Source organism: Ranitomeya imitator, chromosome 10, assembly GCF_032444005.1.
Source record: "Ranitomeya imitator isolate aRanImi1 chromosome 10, aRanImi1.pri, whole genome shotgun sequence".
Classification (NCBI taxonomy): Eukaryota; Metazoa; Chordata; class Amphibia; order Anura; family Dendrobatidae; genus Ranitomeya; species Ranitomeya imitator.
Window position 1 is genome coordinate 40,458,543 of NC_091291.1, and position 24,352 is coordinate 40,482,894.

At 43.7% G+C, this 24,352-nt stretch overlaps 1 long non-coding RNA gene across 1 annotated transcript; it reads right to left on the bottom strand.

Annotated features, from left to right (window-relative positions):
* Window positions 1-1,006: 1,006 nt before the first annotated feature.
* LOC138651394 (uncharacterized) lies at window positions 1,007-23,185 on the bottom strand. The gene is made up of 3 exons (XR_011315476.1): window positions 23,053-23,185; window positions 1,479-1,523; window positions 1,007-1,020 (listed from the first exon to the last, which is right to left on the bottom strand). It is a non-coding gene; the product is annotated as an uncharacterized lncRNA (long non-coding RNA).
* Between the last annotated feature and the right edge of the window lie 1,167 nt (window positions 23,186-24,352).

The window sequence follows — 24,352 nt, forward strand, 5'->3', positions numbered from 1 at the left end:
CATATCTTCAGGAGGGGCCATCAATATCTGGTTTATGTAGAACCCTCAATTGGGAGTTGCAGCTATCTCTTTAACTGAAATTCCTTGGGACTCCCATTCCCAAACGTGGCCAATTCTCCATTCATCATGGGAGCAGAACACCGTTCTAGAGACCCACATTTATTCCGTGACTATCCTATAAATGATGGAGAGCATTTTAGTCTAGGGCTCTATGTTCATACAAAAGTCAGCCACAGTTCACTGTGCAATCATATACGATTTTGTATATTTAATGACTTTTACAAGGTCACTTGCAACTTTTTTTTCCCCCTATTGGAAAACATTCACGCTACTTGTACGATACTGTGTAAAAGTTTTGGGCAGGTGTGAAAAAAAATGTTGAAAAGTGAGAATGCTTTGAAAAAATGTAGATTTCCATAATTTATTTTCAAAATGCATAATGAATGAGCAAAGTCAAAATCATAATCAATATTTGCTGTGACCGCTCTTTGCCTTTAAAAGAGCATCAATTCTTCTATGTACACTTGCATACAGTTTTTGAAGGAGCCCGAAAAGGGAGGTTTTTCCAAACATCTTGGGGAAGTAACTACAGATCTTCTGCATAAGGATTAGTGGTTAGTTCTCCAAGATGTTTGGAAAAACCTAACTTTCAGGCTCCTTAGAAAATTGTATGCAAATGTACAAAGAAGAATTTATACTCTTTTGAAGGCATACAAACTATTAATTATTAATTAATTATCTTTTGTTCAATCACTTTGCATTTTGTTAATTGATAAAAGTAAGCTATTAACACGCAGTCTACCCTTTCAAAGACATTGATTAAAATGTTCACAGTTGTAGTCATATTCTTTACATGAAGTGATGCAAACCCTCCAAAAAAAGAAAGTGAAATTCTAGGTTGCGAATTAACAAAACATGAAAAGTGCTAAGGGGTGAATACTTTCGCAAGCCACTGTACATCATATTAATCCCATTTTGACCAATATATAAAATTAGAAAGTCTTACCGTCCTGCTGCTCCCTGTGGAGTGTGACAATTTACCCATTGACAAATGAGAATGGAAAGGAAAATACAGAAATAAGACAGTTTTATAAAACAATGGTCATTACAATGTAATAATATTAGATTAGTCTTGAGATATGGCCTTCTCTTTCCTGTATATAAATCTAGCCTTTTTACCCAACTGGGCGTGGTCCTCAAGAAGACTTCCATACAGAAAAGTTGAGGATCACACCCACGTGGCTAAAAAAAGACTACATTTCTATACAACGAAGAGAACAACACATCTCAGGAACTATGGCATGCCAGATTCAGGAAAACTTAAGGTAAAAAACACATATTAGTACCAATAGACAGGTCTTCATTAATATTTTTTCGAAAGTGTTGTATGCTAATTAAGCAGCCTATGATTGGCTAAGAAAGCTGGTACAGCATAAACTTGGTAGGTAAAGAGCATGACAGCTGTATGTATGACTTACTCATAGTCCACTTCCTCTGTATCGGACATTTTGGCAGTTGTTCACCTGTAGATTAAGAACATAAATATCATTCAGTTCCTCAAAACAGAATTTCCATAAGATAATGCAGTCATATGTTATATAGTAGTGGAAGATATAAACATGATTTAAGATGATGGTCAAAGGCACAAAGATATGGCTACTCTTTATTGGTTGGAATGCCCTCCTATAAAATTCATGGTTATGTACCTGTCCCTGGTATCCCAGGCTCCGCTTCCTTCCACTGGATCCGCTGCCCTCTGTTGTGCTCCACGTTGGAGTTTGTAAGTTGCCGGCATGGCTCGATGATGTAACTTTCCTAGGCCTATTTAAGGCTCACATACACCTGTGTTTTAGGATTAAGACTAAGGGTTCAATTTGTTTGGTGCATTTCATCTTCAGCTCATATTGTGTTCAGCCTCTGTGACCCTGCATCACCCCTAATTTATTGGTCAACCCCCTGCGATCCATCTCCTGGATTCACTTTTTGGTTGCAGTAAACTACAATATTGTTGGAGTCTGTTCATATTGAGCCTTTATTCCTGCTCTACATCGGTGATTACTATGCCTCCCTAAATTACGGCTTCAGACTTGCCCAAGTCCTACAAAGGGCCAGACAGGTTATTCTGAAACTTTTCAGACAGATTATTCTGACAAGTTCCTTTAAAGTATGGTTATCTTTCGGGGCCATGTTATATCTTCTGCTTCGCTCAGTGGTGTCAAAGATTCCGAGCTAAAATCCTTCAGGATTAGGTCAATTTCAGTGATCAACATATCATTATTGCCCCAGCAGGTCCACCAAATAGTGCAACAGTTTTAAATCCCCCACATAGTTTTATGGTTCCAACAGCTCCCCGCTCAGGATTATTACCCCCACAGCTCCCCCCTCAGTATAATGGCATATACAGCCGCTACAACAGTATGATGCCCTACAGTACAATCCCCCATACAGTATGATGGCCCCCCAATGCCCACCTCATTCAGTATGATGCCCTCACATACTCTACATGCTGTATAATTCTCCACACACAGTATTATTCCCCCACACAATATCATGCCCCCATACAGTCTATATGATAAAGGGGGGGATGTAGTGATGTCATCATGCCTGCTGCACTGAGACTCAGACGCACGGGCTTAATGGTGGAAGAAGGAGACAAAAGCTCTCTGTTCCACAATTGTATGTGTATCCTGAAGATACTGTTGAACTCCAGAAGCTGGAAGGGAAGGGGTGTGGAGCTATTCGGGACCGGGCTGCATCCGGGCTGGTAAAATCCAAAGACATCTCCGGAGGGGAGACATATCACTATCACATTGAATATGTGGAATTAATTATAACTGGTGAAGCGAGAAAGAGCTGGCACTTCAACCTCCATTGAAGTAGGACCACCTGTTGTAAACAGGAAATTACAACAGGGGATCTGCTGAGAACCAGCCACCAAGCCTAGGATTCGTATACTCAGAGGCGGAGAAGTAAAGGGGCTTCCTTTTCAAAGGAATTATCTCAGACGCTCTAGATCCAGTGGTCAGTGATGAATATTGGGGTTTGCATTGATCTGACATTTATGGGACATATATTTTCATAGTCGTAGCGAAGAGATGAACAGAATACATCCATTCACATCACCGTAAGGCCGGCCGAACACCTCCAACTTAATATCGGTCAGAAGGTTGATGCTATCCTTGCCATGATTCTGTAACAATCCATGTTTGGATCTGTGTCAGATCTGACCTCTCAGATTAAAACTTTTTTCCTTTCAGGCTATCGGGGGTTAATGCAATTTTTCCCCTGGTGGCCACTGGTGTAATTACATTGCTGCCTAGTTTGCTTTTGCAGGTGGTGACCACTCCCACCTTCCTTTAAAAGGTCACCTGATGCATCAGCTGACTGTTGGTTATACAGCTCCTTTTAGAGACCAACCTTGCTGGAGAAGGAGCTTGCTGAGTGTTGTGGTTCTTCAACTGAATTCTGATATCTGGTGCCTTACTCTGTTGTGCAGTGCATTGCAGTAGAGAAGGCTAAGTGTGGTGTTTATTGCTTATTTTTCCCTTTGTTGTTTGTAACTTTCCTCCTGTGTTATATTAGTGCAGCGGTGGAACCAGTGCTCTCACCTGCCAGTTCCCTACTTAGAGATAGGAGCAGGGCAAGTGAGGGATTAGGTATCCTGCTCAGCGACGGGGTGAAAGAACCCATATAGGGAGTTCAGGGAGATCAGGCCACATCCTCAGGTGAGTGCAGGAGGTGTCCAATTCCCCGATCCCTACCGACAGGACCCACCGTTGTTAAAGTGCCCCCAGTGTATCCTTGTGCGTTTTGCTGTTTTGTGACTGCCCCCTCATCAGGTTATGTCACGCCAGGACAGTCACTTTGTGATGCATTCATTCTATAGAAGGGTAAATGCATAATAGGAAACATGACAGCATCTCCTGCCTGGGGCCTACAAGGGCGAAGAAATCCCAAAGGTTGGGGGCCTCATAATCTTCTACTAAAGACTGTGCAGGAGTATATATCGTGACAAAGTCATTGGCAAAGTGCTGAAGGGGAGATACTGTTCACTGATATCTGGCCCAGTAGTGAAGGCAGCCGCAACCTCATCCCTAATTGTCTCCACGATTGGAGGTGGCAGAGTACTGGTTCATGAACATTGGGCAACAGTGGGGAGATATCTGTGGGATCTCCCGGACATTAGGCAACATTCAGACCAATTTATTTGTGTAATTAATATGCAAATTGCCTCTTCTGAGAAAAAGAGGACTTAAACTCTATAGCGCCACCTGTTGGAAGTAGCGATCCTACAAGTCACAATCAACCCTTTAAGTGAGTTGTGCAAATTATGTGTAATTAATAAACTTGGCACTCAGCGGATGATTTGAAGGTAATTTAACGCAGTCCAAAAATATGGTACATACAACTCAGACGTTTCGGTCATTTAAGACCTTCATCAGTGTACTACAACAGAAGTAAAAAAGTAAGTACATACAGCAAAATAAGTATATACATCCATGATAACAATACATAACTCTTATTAATAAAGACAATTAATAAAACATAACTATATTAATTGTGTAGAGGCATCTCTAACATTACAGATCAATTAATGGAGATCTTTAAAGGGAACCTGTCACCCCGAAATTCGCAGGTGAAGTAAGCCCACCGGCATCAGGGGCTTATCTACAGCATTCTGTAATGCTGTAGATAAGCCCCCGATGTTACCTGAAAGAGGAGAAAAAGACGTTATATTATACTCACCCAGGGGCGGTCCCGCTGCTGGTCAGGTCAGATAGGCGTCTCTGGTCCGCTGCGGCGCCTCCCATCTTCATTACAAGACGTCCTCATCTGATCTTCAGCCACGGCTCCGGCGCAGGCGTACTTTGCTCTGCCCTGTTGAGGGCAGACAAAGTACTGCAGTGCGCAGGCGCCGGGCCTCTGACCTTTCCAGCGCCTGCGCACTGCAGTACTATCCTCTTCCCTCAACAGGGCAGAGCAAAGTACGCCTGCGCCGAAGCCGTGGCTGAAGATCAGAAGAGGATGTTACCTCTTTCAGGTAACATCGGGGGCTTATCTACAGCATTACAGAATGCTGTAGATAAGCCCCTGATGCCGGTGGGCTTACCTCACCCGCGATTTTCGGGGTGACAGGTTCCCTTTAAGGATAAGGGGAGAAATCAAAAAATCAATTCACACTATCCTGTGACCCATTAAATAAGGGGATGTCAGAATAGATATCATTATATACATTAAATTACCTTGATATCATCCGCTGAGTGCCAAGTTTATTAATTATATATTCGGGTTTGGGACCCTACTTGAGCTCCGCCGACAGTTGTGCCACCTTTTACCTATGCAGTTTATATATGTGTCATTCGTGAAGCCTCTGGATATGGTTCTGCTTCCGATATTTTACAAGCTTTTGAGATAAGGGTTTCTTGTTGTTGCAGGAATAAAGAATGTGACCCGAAGCTGCGCATAAATATTATTTCTCTTTTTCAGGTCATAAAATGCCAGTGGAGCTCAGTTATCGGAGGACCGGTCTATTTTGAGTAGGCTCCCGCTATCTAACAATAACCTGGTATTAAATCTAGAACAGACGGGACAAAGACATGAAAAAATACAGAAGTATAATAAGATTATTGGACCCTGCAGTAAGACTGGGGTCACTGCATTCAGAGTAATATCCCAGAATAGCACCCATTGAAACCTGGCGGGCATCACAATGTCAGATCTATATCTATATAATGATCTATATTAAAATAAAGGTGATTAAATCTTGTAATTTTTACTCTTCACAAGTAGGGTGGAAATGACAGATATCATCTCATTAAAGGGAAATCTCTCAGCCGTCTATATGGGCATGTAGGTCATAGGAATCTGAATAAAATGATACCTTAATATCTTTGATCCGATGTTTTATTCCAGAGAAATCCATGTTTTTCTCAATTTGTAAATGAGCTGTTAAGATCTATGGGCCGGACATAGATCTCCCTGAGAATCTGCCTCCAGAGCCCATATAGATAGCTTAGGAGGGTTGATCCTAATAACAGATTTCCTTGAGATAACACAGAACACATCATTCATTGTATGTGATGGTCACAGCTCACCATCTCCCCTTAGTTTCACAAAGACCTTTTGCCAGGGAGGCAGACACAGACTGAAGGGCGTCCCTGTGCAAGGCCCATAATGCACAATTCCACATTCTTTGGAGGTGGTAGTGGCCCCCTTACCTATTGCACCAATGATATGTCCACCTCTGACCTTTGCCCAGAATAGCGAATATCTACAGTAGAAAGCTCTTATAGGATAGAGGATACTGAGTCTTTTGCTACTCATGTCGATGTGTCTTCTGTAAAGCACAGGTGATGGGAACTTTGCAGTGAAGTAAAATTGTAGTTCTAATGATGACTCATGCAGGGAAAAAAGGCTTTCTGTTTCTACATAGAGCTTAGAAGGATTCAATGAGTCTGTTTTTAACTGCATGATGTCATAGAAATAGTAGAAAAGAGAAGAATTAACTGAGAAGAAGAGTAAAATGAGCAATTGTAAGTACACAGTGCTACATAATATGATGACTACAATATATTAAGAGGATAAAAACTTTGTTGGGAGGAGGAGGGCTTCTTTAACCACAGAGTTAATGCACACTGATGACTTCTATAGAATTTAATACAATTCATAGATGAACATGTTTTTTTTTTAATGGATCAGAACTATATAGATGGGCAATAATTATGGACGAGGAGGACTATTTTTGCAGCCTATCATTCAGCTGGTGAGCAGCGCAGGAGTGAGATGGAAGTCATGGGATCCAGATGCAAGTGGGAAAGTTTATAGTAAAAACAGCCCTGGAATGCTCTTCCTATGTCACTGGTTAAGTCTCAGTGGGGTTACCTCTGCTCCAACATAAACAGCAATAACTCTATATTTAACAATTCCCAATGGGATCCAGACGCGCCATTATTTATTGTCCTAGGCATCTTTGAAAAGGGATCTGAATTCGTCATTAAAGAAATCTGAAAATCTCAGGGTACCATCAGAATGTGCAGAGCAAAGGAACGAGCCGACAGCTGCCTAAATGTCAAGTTTATTTTCATGTTCTGCTATTGTCTCATAGTCCTTTGTAATCTCGCATCTCTTTAAATATATCCCATTCCTCTCCCTCCTGGGTGCCAGGGACGGTGGGCTATCTGTGCTCAGTAACACTTCAGCACTCCTCGTGATATCACTGGTCATCTTCACGTTGAGCTGTGTTCTCAGGCTGTGGGTAGATAGATAGGATGAGGTTCCCATCAATTGCATAAACCTGCAGATTTCCATAAGTTGTAATGTAAAATGCACTGAAGATTAATAACTGCGGACCTCAGTAATTATGAGGTTTAGAAAGAAAGCAATGCAGTTGACATCCACGTGCTTAATGGTGTAGTTATACATGAAAAGATAATTTTTTCTTTTTATGAATAACGGCACTCATGTCAATAGAATGCAAGATTCTACATCTGGGCAATAAAAAACGAAAATGGCATCTACAGAATGGGAGGAATAGAACTAAGCAACAGCACGTGTGAAAAAGACTTGGGTATGCTAATAGATCACAGACTGCACATGAGTCAACAGTGTGATGCAGCAGCAAAAAGACAAAAAACAGTGTTAGGATATATTAAGAGAAGCATAGAGTCTAGATCACGTGAAGCAATTATCCCCCTCTTCTCCTTCTTTGTCAGGCTTTGATTGGAATACTGAGTCCAGTTCTGGGCATCACATTTTTAAAAAGACATTGAAAAACTGGAGAAAGTTCAGAGCAGAGGTACCAGGATGGTGAGTGGACTGCAAAGTATGTTCTACGAGGAACGGTTAAAGGATCTGGGAATGTTTAGCTTGCAAAAAAGACGTAAGAGCTGTCTACAAATATCTGAAGGGATGTCACAGTGTAGAGGGATCATCATTATTCTCATTTGCACATGAAAACACGAGAAGCGATGGAATGAAACTGAAAGGGAGAAGATAGAGATTAGATATTAGAGAAAGGTTTTTGACAGTGAGGGTGATCAATGAGTGGAACAGGCTGCTACGAGAAGTGGTGAGTTCTCCTTCAATGGAAGTCTTCAAACAGAGACTGGACAGAGATCTCTCTGAGATGGTTTAGTGACTCCTGCATTGAGCATGGGGTTTGACACGATAACCCAGGAGGTCCCTTCGAACGCTAACATTCTATGATTCTATGACTCCATGGGATGTATCTAGTATTGGAAGAGAGAATAGGACAGAGTCTGAACCCCTTTAAATGACTGATTGTACATAACCTATAATCATTTACCAACTTCATCCAGTAGTCCATATTTTCCGCTAATCCAGGAATTGATTAAAATCTGAAATTCCATAATTAAGGAAGTTGTCTCATAAAGACAGTTTTATCCTATGTGCACTATGACGGCATCTGAATGTCTTGGAGTATCAGCCAGAGTGGAGGGATACTAAATAAGAGCTGCCGCCATTCATTTTAATGGTTTTACATTTTCTCTGAATACCATGCAAACTTGATGAAAAAATTGAACACTGAAACATTTTTGTGTTCTGACTGTGTCTAATGAATATGATAAGACAATTAAAAAAATGTATCCATCATCATTTTTTATTTTTTCTACCTGTAACGTGTGAATGTAGTATTTTATATTGACGTGATATAATTTGCTGAGGTGTAGAATAATAATAATAACAATAAAAATATCAAATAAATGATCCAGCAAACATGACAAAACTGTGAAAACACCAACATACATATAACTCTCCTTAAAGGGGTTGTCCAGGCTTGGGGTTCAAGTCTGTGACTTGTCAATCCTCACAGCGGGCACAATGCACACTGTCAGGATTCTTTGGTGTTGGGAGCTGGATGTTAAAGACTGTAAGTAAGTGATTTGCATATATGCGGTCACATGCCAACTAGACTTGCGTGGCCTCATTCAATACAAATGAATTGAGTAAGGCCAGACACGTCTAGTCAGATTCTGGTCAGAAGTATGCTAATTGTATACTTGCAGACACATGATTGACCGTTAGTGACCAGTTGGAGGTCATTTTGCAGGGCTCTGGCAGTGCTCCTCCTGTTCCTCCTTGCACAATGGAGGAGGTAGCGGTCCTGCTGATGGGTTCTCGCCTCATACGACCCGCCACATCTCCTAGTGTACTGGCTTGTCTCCTGGTATCTGCTCCATCCTCTGGACTCTGCTGACAGACAAAGTTACCCTGCTTGCCACAGCTCACATTGATATGCCATCCTGGATGAGCTGCTCTACCTAAACAACTTCTGTGGGTTGTAGACACCTCCTCATGCCTCTGTACAGTACCCCTAGGGGTGAGAGCAGTGACAAAATGCAAAAGTGACCAAAACAGTCAAAAAGGATGAGGACGGAGAAATGGTCTGTGGAACTTCGCCTGTAGAACTCTCCGCCTCCGCCTCTCCCTGTAGAACTCCGCCTTTATAGGGCTTGTCTTGCTAATTAAATCATAAGAAATTGAAAGAATTTGAGCACTTACCCAGATCCTTCTTGATGTGCAGTTTTATTCCATGGTAAAGCGTGACATCAAATCATATTAAAGTGTGGTGTGCAGGTAGCAGGGGAGCTTTTCAGATAAGAGAGCCTGACGGACTACGGCCGTTTCGCGCTTGCTTAGCGCTTCTAAGGGTTAGTTTCTAAAAATTTACCTTAATGTTATCTATGTGAATGCACCACCCTACAGAGATGCTAAGGAGGCATGTTGAGGTGTGAAGCAGTGAGCATTGCTTAATTTCAGGAACTAGTGCCTAATTCTCTTTTTACAAATAGTTGTCTTGCTAATTCCCTATCATTTCTACCTGTTGTCTGCTCCATTTGCAGAACAGCAGGAGGAATCGATTCATAGTCAGTGTTGTTTCATAACTAGACAGGTTGATTTCACAGAAGTGTGACTGACTTGGAGTTACATTGTGTTGTTCCCTTTATTTTTTTGAGCTGTTTATATACAGGTGATTTAACATATAATCGCCCAATGTCTATGACAATATAGTAAATGACATTAGTAAGTTTTGCATAATATAACCTACAAATGAAAGACACAAAACAGCAACAGAACAGAATAGAGCTAATAGGAAAAATTCTCACCCACCAAACAGCCGATGCACGTTTCACAAATGCTTCTTCAGGGGTCTGACATTTGTGAAATTCACGTCAGGTGTGTGGTGGGTGAGGTTTTTTCTTCCTAACTATACTTTGTTCGGTTACTGTTTGTGACTTTCATCTGTAGGATACATACAGTATATACATATATATATATATATACAGTACATACACTGTATATATATTGTGAGGCAGTGACCATTGTTGCAGCTAGTGGACGCTGTGTGTGCTCCTCAGGATATGCATGGAGGCGTATCTGTGGTTATAATGATGGTGAAAAAGTGACTGGCTGAGTTGTAAAAGGCCGATATGTGTTACAGAGGGAGTCTGCGCTGTAAGCCTGATGTAATATTGTTGTTCTGGGACCTCTAGTCCCACAAGTGTTTGTATAGTTGTGAAGGGAAGCTTATTGGGCTAGTTCGAGAGCTGGGCAGATTGGACTAGCCACACACACACACCACCCATCTATGAGAGTGGTTACAACTACATAATGTGACCATGGTGTTGTCACATGGTCTGTAGTGGTTCCTGTGTATGGACCTGAGTGTTCTATGTAATGGAGACTGCGTGAGATCCTGGACGGCTGGTGTGTTGGGAGGTCCTGTGTGTGGACTGGATCCCTGAATAGCGCACTGTGAGGCTGTGGATCTGAAGACCGGTGTGTTGGGAGATCCTGGGAGTAGAATCGGATCCCTGAACAGCGCACTTAGAGACTTGTGTGTTGGACGGTCCTAGGTGGGGACGGACGTCCTGAATAGCGCACTGAGTGGCCGCTGTTGGAAGTCCTGGGAGTAGGATTCCTGAAGACCACATGGCAAGGAGTGTATGCAGAGTCTGTGATGGCACTGCACTGGGGGAGCTACAGGATCTGAGGATCTGGACTGTCAGGTGGCCTGGTGAGCAAGGCACTGTCCGGGACGGTGATTCCAGGTCGGCAGCTTCCCTGAGGAGAGAGGACTGACAGGAGTCAGCGTGTGGAGCAGGAGCTCCTGGAAGGTAACCCAGAGTATGGGGAACTGTGTGTGCTGACAGGGGGTCAGTAATGAACTGTGTGGTCTCCCACGGTAATTGGACGAAGTAAGGTCAAGTGTGTTTAGAGACTGCGAACCAATGTCGTGTGCGCTATATGAGTAGAGACATTGATACGGCATACGGACACCCCCGGGAACTAGTCAAGGAAGGCTGGCGGGTGTAGTGTCAGAAGTGTGAGTTAAAGCCGTATATGAAATGTCTAAGTTAAAGCCGCAACTGAATGTCACCTGTTGGTGCCTATTGTGTTCCATGAAGTATAATGGACTGTGCATGACCCGGTTTATGATGCCATAATAAACCGCATGGACTGTTTTTGTGAGAAAAACGTGACTGTGTCCCCCAACATATGCAGTAAGCGCTATCTCACAATATGCAAAACTCTCTAATGTCCATTACTATATCATCATATACATTGGATGATCATATATTAAATCATCTGTATATACTATATACTTGATCTATTCCATCATCATGTATGTACATATTGTCCTATGATTGGGACTTTTTTTTTACTATTGGAGCTCCTACAGTGGCTCACCCACCAATTTGTCCTCCTGTTTGTATTTTGTGATTTTTTTTTTTACGTTTTTATACTTTGTACTTAATAATATTTACATTTTTAATGAACCAGTGTTACAATTTCAGTCCTGTTTTTGTTTTGACTTTATTCTAATGTGAATGGGGTCTTTAAACTTATCTCTAACGCTAATTATGATACAAGTCCTATTAACCCAGAATAATAAATTTTACATAACAGGCAACCAATGGTGACACCCTATAAATGTGTCTTGTCAAAGTTCATTGAACTGTTAATATAACTGATTAAATAAAACTTAATATTATATATAACTTACTATACTGTTAATATAACGACTCCCCTTAGTAGGTCGTCCTGGTGATAATGGGACACTGTTTGTTTTCCCTTGATCTAGATCAGGGGTCCCCAACTCCAGTCCTCAAGGCCCACCAACAGGTCATGTTTTCAGGATTTCCTTTGCATTGCACAGGTGATGCAATTATTACCTGGGCAAGACTAAGGAAATCCTGAAAACATGACATGTTGGTGGGCCTTGAGGACTGGAGTTGGGGACCCCTGATCTAGATCGTCTGAGTCACTCACTTACAGGATTAGCCAGGATGACTACAACTGTCCCACATCACTAATCGGGTTCAGGATCATTCCATGTGTCTTCCCAGACCAGCACTTACATAAGTCACTAGAGATATGTACTGTGATGAAAAACTGCTTTACCCAAGGTGATATATACAGCTCTGGCAAAAATTAAGAGACCACTGCAAAATGTTCAGTTTGTCTGATTTTTCTCTTTATAGGTATATTTTTCAGTAAAATGTAAATTGTGCTTTCATTCTATAAACTTCTGACAACATGTCTCCGAAGTTCCAAGCAATAAATTTTATATTTATTTTCTGAAAATGAGAAATGGTCAAAATAACAAAAAAATACATTGCTTGCAGACCTTAAATAATGCAAAAAAAACCAAGGTCATCATTTAGAAACAACAATACTAATGTTTTAACTCAGGAAGAGTCCAGAAATCAATATTTTGTGGAATAACCATGATTTTTATTCACAGTTTTCATGTGTCTTGGCATGCTTTCCGCCAGTCTTTCACACTGCTTTTAAGTGACTTTATGCAAGTCCTGGTACAAAAATGTAAGCAGTTCTTCTTTGTTTGATGGCTTGTGACTATCCATCTTCCTCTTGATTACATTCCAGATGTTTTCAATGGGGTTCAGGTCTGGAGATTGGGCTGGCCATGACAGGGATTTGATGTGGTGGTCCTTCATCCACACCTTGATTGACCTAGCTGTGTGTCATGGTGCATTGTCCTGCTGGAAAAAAACAGTCCTTAGAGTTGGGGAACATTGCCTGAGCAGAAGGAATTAACTGTTTTTCCAGGATAACCTTGTATGCGGCTTGATTCATATGTCCTTCGCAAAGATTAACCTGCCCAATTCCAGATTTCAGAGTGGGTGCAAGACACTGTGGCTTGTACGCCTCTCCAGGTCTCCGTCTAACCATTAGATGACCTGGTGTTGGGCAAAGCTGAAAATTAGACTCATCAGAGAAGATTACCTTACTCCAGTCCTTTATGGTCCAGTCCTTATTGGTCTTTAGCAAACTTCAACCTGGCACTCCTTTGTTTCTCATTGATGAAAGGCTTTTTTCTAGCTTTACATGACTTGAGTCCTGCCTCTGTGAGCCTGTTATGAACTGTTCTTGCCGTGCTCTTCACCCCAGCTGCCATTTGCCATTCCTTTTGTAGGTCACTTGATGTCATCCTGCGGTTGCTGAGTGACATTCAAATAAGATGACAGTCATCCCGGTCAGTGGAGAGTCGTTAAAGCCCTCTGCCAGTCTATAGCTTTGTTGTTCCCAATATCTGCTGCTTGACCTTGTTGTAATGGACAGCTGTCACAGAAATTTTAAGGCTGGAGGCAACATGACACTCACTGTGTCCCTCTGCTAGTAAAGCCAGGATTGAGCCCTTCTTTTCCTCACTCAATACTTTTCTTTTCAACTCCTTTGGCATGATTATAAGTTATGTTTTAATTCCCATTACTTTTGGGATATTACTAGCACTTATTTTGCCATCCAGCTTGTCCTATTGCAAGAGGATTGTGAACATCACAGCAGGGTTTTTTATACTTTCCTTTGTTAATTAAGATTTGATTCAGGTGATCACTTAATCAGAAGCACATTAAGTAGAATGAGGTGAACTCTGGTTGGAATTCAACTGACACCGGAATGGAATGGCTGTCAGACATGTAGAGAAGCAGATTTATATAAAACTGTGCAGTGGCCTCTTAATTTTTGCCAGAGCTGTATATATACGTATGTGTATATAAATAATGTACATACCATATATACTCGAGTATAAGCCGAGATTTTCAGCCCATTTTTTGGGGCTGAAAGTCCCTCTTCAGCAGTGACGCTGAGGTCAGAGGGCGCGGTGTCGTGGTTAGTGCACGCCCTCTGCCTGAACGCCAGTGCAGGAGACGCTGAAGATGGAGCGGTGCCGGAACGAGGAGCAGGTGAATATTGAAAGTTCCGGGGGCCTGAGCGACGGAGAGGTGAGTATGTGATTTTTTTTATTTTTTTATCGCAGCAACAGCAAATGGGGCAAGTGTCTGTATAGAGCATTTATGGGTCCATAACGTTTGTGCAGCACTGTATGGGGCCATAACGTTTGTGCAGCACTATATGGGGCCATAACGTTTGTGCAGCACTATATGGGGCCATAACGTTTGTGTAGCACTATATGAGGCAAGTGTCTGTATGGGGCCATAACGTTTGTGCAGCACTATATGGGGCCATAACGTTTGTGCAGCACTATATGGGACCATAACGTTTGTGCAGCACTATATGGGGCAAGTGTCTGTATGGGGCCATGATCAACGTTTGTGCAGCACTATGTGGGGCAAATATCTTTATGGAGCATCTTATGGGGCCATAATCAACATTTGGGCAGCATTATATTGGGCAAATGTGTCTATGGAGCATCTTATGGGGCCATTATTAACCATTATGCAGGATTGTATGGGGCATTTTTTAATATGGAGCATCTTATGGGGCCATCATAAACTTTATGGAGCATTATATGGGGCTCCTGATATCTCAATTAATTTTACTTTTATTGGTATCTATTTTTACTTTTGACATTTACTGGTAGCTGCTGCATTTCCCACCCTAGGCTTATACTCCAGTCATTAAGTTTTCCCAGTTTTTTGTGGCAAAATTAGGGGGGTCGGCTTATACTCGGGTCAGTTCATACTCGAGTATATGCGATATATATATATATATATATATATATACATACTAGATGGTGGCCCGATTCTAACGCATTGGGTATTCTAGAATATGTATGTATGTATGTACGTCGCGCTTAGCACAGCTACATAGTAGATAGCACAGCCACGTAGTATATAATACAGCCGCGTAGTATATAATACAGCCGCGTAGTATATAACACAGCCACGTAGTATATAGCACAGCCATGTAGTATATAGCACAGCCACGTAGTATATAGCAGCCACATAGTATATAGCACAGCCCACATAACACAGACAGCCACGTAGTATATAGCACAGCCACGTAGTATATAGCAGCCATGTAGTATACAACACAGCCCTCGTAATATATAGCACAGCCCACGTAATATATAGCACAGCCCACGCAGTATATAACACAGGCCACGTAGTATATAACACTGCTCATGCAGTATATAACACAGCCCACATAGTATATAACACAGCCCACGTAATATATAACACAGCCCATGCAGCATATAACACTGTTCATGCAGTATATAACTTTGCTCATGCAGTATATAACACAGCCCACGTAGTATATAGCACAGCCCACGTAACACAGACAGCCACGTAGTATATAGCAAAGCCATGTAGTATATAGCAAAGACACATACCATATAACACAGCCCACGTAATATATAACACAGCCCACGTAATATAGAGCACAGCCCACGCAGTATAAAACACAGGCCATGCAGTAAATAACACAGCCCATGTAGTATATAGCAGCCACGTAGTGTATAACACAGCCCACGTAATATATAGCACAACCCACATAATATATAGCACAGCCCATGCAGTATATAACACAGCCCACGTAGTATATAACACAGCCCAAGTAATATATAGCACAACCCACATAGTATATAGCAGCCAAGCAGTATATAACACAGCCCACGTAGTATATAACACAGGCCACGTACTATATAACACAGCCCATGTAGTATATAACACAGCCCATGCAGTATATAATACTGCCCACATAGTATATAGCAGCCAGGCAGTATATAACAAAGCCCACGTAGTATATAGCAGCCAGGCAGTATATAACACAGCCCACATAGTATATAACACAGCCCACGCAGTATATAACACAGGCCACGTACTATACAACACAGCCCATGCAGTATATAACACAGCCGATGTAGTATATAACACAGTATATAGCAGTGTGGGCACCAATCAGCGATGTGGGATTTCCATTACGGAAGTTGCAGACAGACAAATAGACGGAAGTACCCCTTAGCCAATTATATATATAGAAAAAGAAAACAAAAAGCAGCACCAAAAGAAAGCAAAGGGTGCAAAAAATCCTTCCAGGTATGTACCAAACCACTTGCTATTATCCAGAAAAATGAAGGCAGCACTCCAATAGAAAAAATAAATGTGGTTTATTGGCCCATGTGCGATGTTCAAGTCCAAGATGTGGACATGGTGTGTGAAGAAGTGTGGACGAAACGCGTGTCGAGGTGGAGGAACGAGAGTACGGACATCGCACACCATGTTAAGTTAGTTATTTTCTTTGCACACACAGGAGCTTTAGCGTTTTGGTGCCCTTATATATGTGGGGTATGAACCTACTGAGTGTATATGTTGACATAGCATTAGATAGATCTTTAATAGTTAACCCAGCACTATGGCACTTTAATTAGATTTTTGGCAATGGGATTGTTGTATTGCTTTTTGCTAAAAGCCCTGTCTGTAGTGTGTTCATTGTAATCCATGATTACTACAGGTGTTTTTTGTTGCTAGTCCTATTAACTTATGTTCCTCACATTGGAGGTAATTCTTTTTATATAAAAAAAATTTTGTTAGTTTTTTATTATGTGATTATTAATAAAATTAATTATTGTGTGGAATAAATGTGTGCATTATGTCATTCTTTGCTTTAACTAAGTGAATAGTGGCTCTTTTTATACACCCTAAAACCTTGTTTGCTTTTGCGGCTGCTGCCTGACATTGAGTGCTTCTGCTCAGCTTACTTGTAACCAGAATCCCCAAGTCCTCCTGTTCTGTAGTCCTGAGTATGGTCCCAACTATATATATAATCGTCTAAGGGGTACTTCCGTCTGTCTGTCTGTAATGGAAACACAGGATCGCTGATTGGTCGCGGCGGCACAGTCCAGCCACGAATTCTCCCCTTCCTACTCTCTGTCAGTGCCCCCTCCATAGTCCCCTCCAGTCAGCGCTCACACAGGGTTAATGGCTGCGTTACACCGCATTATGCCACGGTGTAACACAGTCCGTTAACGCTGCTATTAACCCTGTGTGACCTACGTCATCATCTTGCGAGACCGCAATGCATTCTTGGGACCGGAGCGTCACGAGAAGCATCGCTAAACACCTGGCCTGGATTCGGGGGTCGCCGGAAGATGAGTATATAACTATTTTTTACTTTAATTCTTTTTTTTAGCAGGGATCTGGTGCCCACATTGCTATATACTACGTGGGCTGTATTAGATACTACATGGGCTGTGTTATATACTACGTGGGCTGTGTTTTATACTACGTGAGCTGTGTTATACACTGCGTAGGCTTTGCTATATAGTACGTGGGCTGTGTTATACACTGTGTGGGCTGTGCTATATACTATGTGGGCTGTGTTATTACTACGTGGGCTGTGCTATATACTACGTGGACTGTGCTATATACTATGTGGGCTGTGTTATATACTATGTGGCTGTGCTATATACTACGTGAGCTGTGCTATATACTACGTGGACGTGGCTGTGCTATATACTATGTGGGCTGTGTTAAATACTACGTGGGCTGTGTTATATACTACGTGGGCTGTGCTATATACTACCTGGGCTATGCTATATACTACGTGGCTGTGCTATATACTATGTGGGCTGTGTTATATACTGCGTGGGCTGTACTATATACTATGTGGGCTGTGCTATATACTACATGGGCTGTGCTATATACTATGTGGCTGTGCTATATACTATGTGGGCTGTGTTATATACTACGTGGGCTGTGTTATATACTACGTGGGCTGTGTTATATGCTACGTGGCTGTGCTACGTGCTACATGGGCTGTGCTATATGCTACGTGGGCTGTGTTATATACTACGTGGCCTGTGCTATATACTATTTGACCTGTGCTGTATGCTACATGGCTGTGCTATATGCTATGTGGGCTGTGTTATATTCTACCTATGCAGCATCAATAGTAAAAATGATAAAAAAAATTAAAAAATCATTATATGCTCACCTTCCGATGCCTTTCCCGCTCCTCGCGACGCTCTGGTCCATGCATTGCGGTCTTGCGAGATGATGATGTAGCGGTCTCGCGAGACCGCTACGTCATCATCTCGCGAGACTGCAATGCATTCTTGGGACCGGGGAGTCGCAAGGAGCATCGCTAAATGCCTGGCCTGGATCCGGGGGCCGCCAGAAGGTGAGTATATAACTATTTTTTGTTTGAATTTTTTTTAACAGGGATATGGTGCCCACATTGCTATATACTACGTGGGCTGTATTAGCTACTACGTGGGCTGTATTATATACTACGTGGCTGTGCAATATGTTACGTGGCTGGGCATTATACTACATGGCTGTGTTATATACTGCGTGAGCTGTGCTATATACTACGTGGACTGTGTTATATACTATGTGGGCTGTGGTATATACTACGTAGCTGTGCAATATACGTGGCTGGGCAATATACTACATGGCTGTGTTATATACTACATGGGCTGTGCTATATGCTACGTGGCCTGTTTTATATACTACAAGGGCTGTGTTATATACTATGTGGGCTGTGCTATATACTATGTGGGCTGTGTTATACACTGCGTGGGCTGTGTTATATACTACATGGGCTGTGCTATATACTATGTGGGCTGTGTTATATACTACGTGGCTGTGCTATATACTACATGGGCTGTGCTATATACTACGTGGGCTGTGTTATATACTATGTAGGCCGTGCTATATACTACGTGTGCTGTGCTATATACTACATGGCTGTGCTATATACTACATGGGCTGTGTTATATACTACGTGGGCTGTTTTATATGCTACATGGCTGTGCTATATGCTACATGGGCTGTGTTATATACTACGTGGGCTGTGTTATATACTGCATGAGCTGTGCTATATACTACATGGGCTGTGCTATATACTACATGGGCTGTGCTATATACTACGTGGCTGTGCTATATACTACGTGGCTGTGCTATATACTACGTGGGCTGTGTTATATACTGCATGGGCTGTGCTATATACTACGTGGGCTGTGCTATATACTACATGGGCTGTGCTATATACTACGTGGCTGTGCTATATACTACGTGGCTGTGCTATATACTACGTGGGCTGTGTTATATACTACGTGGGCTATTTTATATGCTACGTGGGCTGTGCTATATGCTTCGTGGGATGTGTTATATGCTACATGGGCTTTGTTAAATGCTAATTGGCTGTGCTATATTTCTCTGCTGTATCTGTGCATCATGAATCGTGGTATGTGTTAAAGAGGGGGGCCCACTGAGACTCTTTCGCCCGGGGCCCTCAAAAACCTGGAGCAGGCCCTGGCTTCACTGATTGGTCACGCCCAGCCAGCCGCGAACAATCAGCGACAGGCGCAGTCCGGCCGCAAATTGGCGCGGAAGTTGAACCATGCTTCGCTAATTGGTCGCGCCCGGCCGGCCGAATCCTGTGTATTCATTGCAATATTCTGAAAACTTCATAAATAAACTACATGTATATTCTAGAATACCCGATGCGTTAGAATCAGGCCACCATCTAGTATATATATATATATATATATATATATATATATATATATATATATATGCAGCAATAGGATTACTCAGTCCCAGGTGCATTACTCTACATTTATCTACATTAAACCTCTTTTGCCGAGTGTTTGCCCATGCAGTCATCTTATCCAGATCGTTCTGTAATATTGTAATGTAAAGATCAGATTTAAATATCCCAGATAGTTTGTGTCATCAGCAAAGACTGACACTTTACTCTCAATGCCATCCACAAGGTCATTAATAAAGAGGTTAAAAAGAATTGTCCTCACACAGATCCCTGCGGTCGGTACCCCACCACTCCCAGTACAGATCCCTGATATCACCACTACTTCCAGTACAGATTCCTGCAGCCCCGCTGCTTCCAGTACAGATCATTGTGGTCCCCACTGCTCCCAGTACAGATCCCTGATGTCCCCATTACTTCCAGTACAGATTCCTCCAGTCCCCACTGCTTGCAGTACAGATCACTATAGTCCCCACTGCTCCCAGTACAGATCCCTGATGTCCCCACTACTTCCAGTACAGCTTCCTGCAGTCCCCACTTCTCTCAGTACAGATCCCTGCCATCCCCCACTGCTCCCAGTAGAGATCCCTGCAGTACCCACTGCTCCCAGTACAGATCCCTGCAGTCCCTACTGCTCCAAGTACTGATCCCTGTGGTCTTCACTGCTCCCAGAACAGATCCCTGTGGTCCCCACTGCTCCCAGTACAGATCCCTGCAGTCCCTACTGCTCCAAGTAATGATCCCTGCGGTCCTCACTGCTCCCAGAACAGATCCCTGTGGTCCCCACTGCTCCCAGTACAGATATCTGCGGTCCCCACTGCTCCCATTACAGATATCTGCGGTACCCCACTGATCCCAGTACAGATCCCTGCAGTCCCCACTGCTTCCAGTACAGATCCCTGCAGTCCCCACTGCTCCCAGTACGGATCCCTGAGTTCCCCACTGCTCCCAGTACAGATCCATGCAGTCCCCACTGCTCCCAGTACTGATCCCTGTGGTATCCCGCTGATCCCAGTACAGATCCCTGCAGTCCCCACTGCTTCTAGTACAGATCCCTGCAGTCCCCACTGCTTCTAGTACAGATCCCTGCAGTCCCACTGCTCCCAGTACTCATCATTGCAGTCCCCACTGCTCCCAGTACAGATCTCCGCAATCCCCACCTCACCCAGTACTCATGCCTGCGGTCCCCACTGCTCCCAGTACTCATCCCTGTGGTCCCCACTGCTCCCACTCCCAGTACAGATCCCTGGGGTCCCCACTGATCCCAGTACAGATCCCTGTGGTCCCCACTGATCCCAGTACAGATCCATGTGGTTCCCACTGCTCCCAGTACTGATCCCCGCAATCCCCACTGCACCCAGTAATCATGCCTGCTGTCCCCACTGATCCCAGTACTCATCCCTGTGGTCCCCACTGCTCCCTCTTCCAGTACAGATCCCTGCGGTCCCCACTGCTTCCAGTACAGATCCATGCATTCCCCACTGCTCCCAGTACTGATCCCTGTGGTCCCCACTGCTTCTAGTACAGATCCCTGCAGTCCCACTGCTCCCAGTACAGATCCCTGCGGTCCCTACTGCTCCCAGTACTCATCATTGCGGTCCCCACTGCTCCCAGTACAGATCCCTGCGGTCCCTACTGGTCCCAGTACTCATCATTGCGGTCCCCACTGCTCCCAGTACTGATCCCTGCGGTCCCCACTGCTTCTAGTACAGATCCCTGCAGTCCCACTGCTCCCAGTACAGATCCCTGCGGTCCCTACTGCTCCCAGTACTCATCATTGCGGTCCCCACTGCTCCCAGTACAGATCCCTGCGGTCCCTACTGGTCCCAGTACTCATCATTGCGGTCCCCACTGCTCCCAGTACTGATCCCTGCGGTCCCCACTGCTTCTAGTACAGATCCCTGCAGTCCCACTGCTCCCAGTACTGATCCCTGCGGTCCCCACTGCTTCTAGTACAGATCCCTGCAGTCCCACTGCTCCCAGTACAGATCCCTGCGGTCCCTACTGCTCCCAGTACTCATCATTGCGGTCCCCACTGCTCCCAGTACTGATTCCTGCAGCCCCCACTGCTGACTATATCCCATTTAGAGAACGTACCATTTATGACGACTCTTTGTTTCCTGTCATCCAATTCCTTACCCATCTGCATATACAGCAGTTTCCCCCAGTCCCTGCTTATGGCGCTTCAGTATAAGGCTGTTATGTGGTACAGGATCAAAGTCCAGATAAATCGCATCAGCCGCATTACCAACATCCAGACTTGCACTTATCTCCTCACAGAATCCCAACATGTTGTGAGACCCTGCACAGCCATATATCACTCTGCTCCTTCTGCCCTAGGTGTACGCAGAATTTCCATCCTGACAGGTCCCCTTTAAGGCTGCAATACCTGGACCCTTATTAGTTCTGCTGAACCAAAGTAAGATCACCACCACAGATATTCTCTGCCATGCAAGAAAGCACACTGTGACCCCCAAATGTAAAGTTCTGGGGTATATGTGTCCTGTGGAGAAAGCAGGTGAAACCTCTTGGACCAAATTATCCAAGTTATGCATTTTATATTTCTTTTTCCAGTAGAAAGTCTATAAAGTTAGTTAGATCTTACAAAGGTTTTCCAGTTTAAAAAAAAAAAACATCTCCCCTGGCTACAGCTTGTTTTAGAAAAACCTGTGCCTTGCTCACCCTCCCTTGGTCCAGCACTGAGTCTCCACCTCTGCACACAGTTTCTTCTATTGTCTATTGCCAATAGCAGCTCAGCAGCTCTGCCTGGTTTGCACCGAGATCTCCGATTGGCTGGACCAAGGGAGGGTGAACAAAGCACTTAAAAAAAACAAAAAAAAAAAAATTGCATATGAGGAACTTTTTTTTCAGAACCTGGAAACCCCCCTTTAAAAAAGTATAAATGTCAGGACTCCCACTGTCCTTGAGAACGTCAGTCCCATATCCCCAATTGATTGGACAGTGGTCATCCATTAACGATGTGACTGTCCGAGTGCAGCGGATAGACTTTGCACGGAGTAATAATGCGAATGTGTGAACACCGACCAGCGGTACTCATATATTGATTACCAATCCTGTGAAGAAGTGATAAATATTTGTTGGGGTCCATTTCTGTTACATATAAAACACTAATACTGAGGATTTTGTATCATCTGATAAATTATAATGCAGCTAAAGTGTGGAACAAACACGATATTTCCCAGCAGTTGGCTGGTAAGGTCCAAACCTGCCACAATATAAAGTGTTAGTCACATAGAGGAAGTCTCTTACCTGGGCACCTTACTCACCGCGGAGCAGTGACGGACTGACTGCTGGGACCCTGAGAGATCAGTCCTGTAATGGAGATAACAAAGAGAGCGCGGATTTAGTGGGAGAAACTGGACACCACCGGCCGTCAGTCACATTGTATTGGGCGAGTGAGATTCCCTACAGCAATATAAGGAAGGTTACTATTTGAGAAAACACAGATTAATGCTGCAGAGCCTGACCTCCCAAAATAACTGGTGAGGTGCAGCGGGGCTCTAAGGCTCGGCCGTACGGCACCTAAGGCCCCCTGCTTCATTTCTTATGTATTTGTATTATTAGTTAATTTCACATTTCTTAACGAGTTCACGACCGGACTAGTTTTCAACCTCCTGCCAACATACATACTGAGGTTTTATCATTATCATTGATGTGCTTTTAAAAAAACCTCAAACATATATATATATATATATATATATATATATATATATATACATATATATATACTAGCTATTGAACCCGTTCTACGCCCGGGTGGCGAGCATCTATATTGGTATATGGTCTCCATCCTGGTATGTGCTGCTCCATCCTGCGTCCCCATCCTGTCATGAGCTGCTCCATCCTGCGTCCCCATCCTGACATGTGCTGCACCCATCCTGCACCCCCATTCTGACATGTGCTGCTCCCATCCTGCACCCCCATTCTGACATGTGCTGCTCCATCCTGCGTCCCCATCCTGTCATGTGCTGCACCCATCCTGCACCCCCATCCTGCCATGTGTTGCACCCATCTTGCGCCCCCATTCTGTCATGTGTTGCACCCATCCTGCGTTCCCATCCTGTCATGTGCTGCACCCATCCTGCACCCCCATCCTGCCATGTGTTGCACCCATCTTGCGCCCCCATTCTGTCATGTGTTGCACCCATCCTGCGCCCCCATTCTGTCATGTGCTGCTCCCATCCTGTGCCCCCATTGTGACATGTGCTGCACCCATCCTGCGCCTCCATTCTGACATGTTCTGCACCCATCCTGCGCCTCCATTCTGTCATTTGCTGCTCCCATCCTGTCATGTGCTGCTCCCATCCTGTGCCCCTGTTCTGTCATGTGCTGCTCCCATCCTGTGCCCCCGTTCTTTCATGTGCTGCTCCCATCCTGCGCCCCTGTTCTGTCATGTGTTGCTCCCATCCTGCGCCGGTTCTGTCATGTGCTGCTCCCATCCTGCGCCCCCGTTCTGTCATGTGCTGCTCCCATTCTGTCATGTGCTGCTGCCATCCTGCGCCCATTCTGTCATGTGCTGCTCCCATCCTGCGCCCATTTTGTCATGTGC